The following is a 1,532-nucleotide window of genomic DNA, read 5'->3' on the forward strand; positions in this document are numbered from 1 at the left end:
CGCTCTTGTACTCGAGTTATATTGCGTTTATACAACAGTTCGACGGAACATGTGTGTAATTAAACAAGAAACAACGGAGCGCCTAATAAAACCCTCTTTTGTGCAGAACTACTTCCTTCCGCCACGGATTCAAAGCTCAAGTTGACAGTTAAACATAGGTCACTTTTAGAATTTGTATCAAGGGCATGTGCTGCTTCAGTTATGTTATTAGTGAGAAATAATGAGGTTATAAGAGAGAAAAAATGCGGCAAGACGTGCATCCAAATGAGAGAGAGAGAGACCACGAAGCTAGACGTTTCTTCTTATATTAACTAACATACTCTACGATTAGCTCAGTGAATAATTAAAAAAAAACATAGACCTGGCTAGAACAAGCGGAGTGATACAAAATTGTGAAAGGGTGTTCCAGTAGCAATACCAGTACAATATCTCACAGTTCTCAACCAGTCAGATTTGAGAACCAGAACGAACTGTTGTATAAATATATACAGTATATACAGAGGTGGAAAGTACAGGTTCAGAAAGTAAAAGTCCTCATCAGTATTTTGTTCCAATCACCTGGATTTGCTAATTTGCACAGTTTTTCAGCTAGGAGGTAGAACTAATTAGTGAAATCAGCTGGCTGAGTTCATGAGTGGAATAAACATATGGCAGGACTTTTACTTTCTGACCCCTGGAGATTCCATCTCTGTCTCATGTATTTTATACAAATGATAATTATATATGTAAACATGATCGAATATGACATTATTAGTAATATTTTATTGAAATATTGAAATCAATTACCCTTGTTCTAGATGGTTATTTTCTCTGCAATACAAGTAGGCCTATTTTCCACTACAACTAGAAGGGAAAGTACCACTGCTGACCACTAGGCGGGGTTGCTCATCCTCGTTACATTCTGCCTTGCGTCAGAGTTTGGTAATGTGGCAACAGTACAGACAGACTTGGTACACTTTACTTGCATGTTCGGTTCAGGAGCAAGTCCATGTCTCAACCAATCACCTAACTTCCTGAAACCTTTATATATTGGGCCACCCCATACCGTACTGTCTCTTTCTCTCGAAACCACCCTCCCCCTCCCTTTCTCATCCAATTGCTGTCCTTATCATCCCCTATTTCTATACCTTTCAGGTTGTATCAGGGAGTCCTAATCGTTCGGCCTAAATATCTATATTTTTAATATATTATAAAAAAAAAATTTAATCTTCATCATCTTTGCCATATCTGCTTAAGACGCCTTAATAAACACATTCTCTAAAGATATTTCTGAAAAAAAAATGTGTCTAATGGCAATAACAGCAGAACAGCTCAATGGAATAGTGTATGTTTAGTGTTTGAAAGATACTACTCCGGCTACGTGATGGTGGTTCCTCAAAAAAGTTCTCTCTCTCCAATCACTGACACACTTCTTATGCAGGCAAGACACAATATCAGCATAACTAAAATGAATGTAAAACATTATAAAATTACATTTTCAAATACCGCAGTATGTTGTCCTGAATCCTGAGGGTCACTGTTAATTCAGCTCT

Source organism: Sinocyclocheilus grahami, unplaced genomic scaffold, assembly GCF_001515645.1.
Source record: "Sinocyclocheilus grahami isolate Dianchi unplaced genomic scaffold, SAMN03320097.WGS_v1.1 scaffold465.1, whole genome shotgun sequence".
Classification (NCBI taxonomy): domain Eukaryota; kingdom Metazoa; phylum Chordata; class Actinopteri; order Cypriniformes; family Cyprinidae; genus Sinocyclocheilus; species Sinocyclocheilus grahami.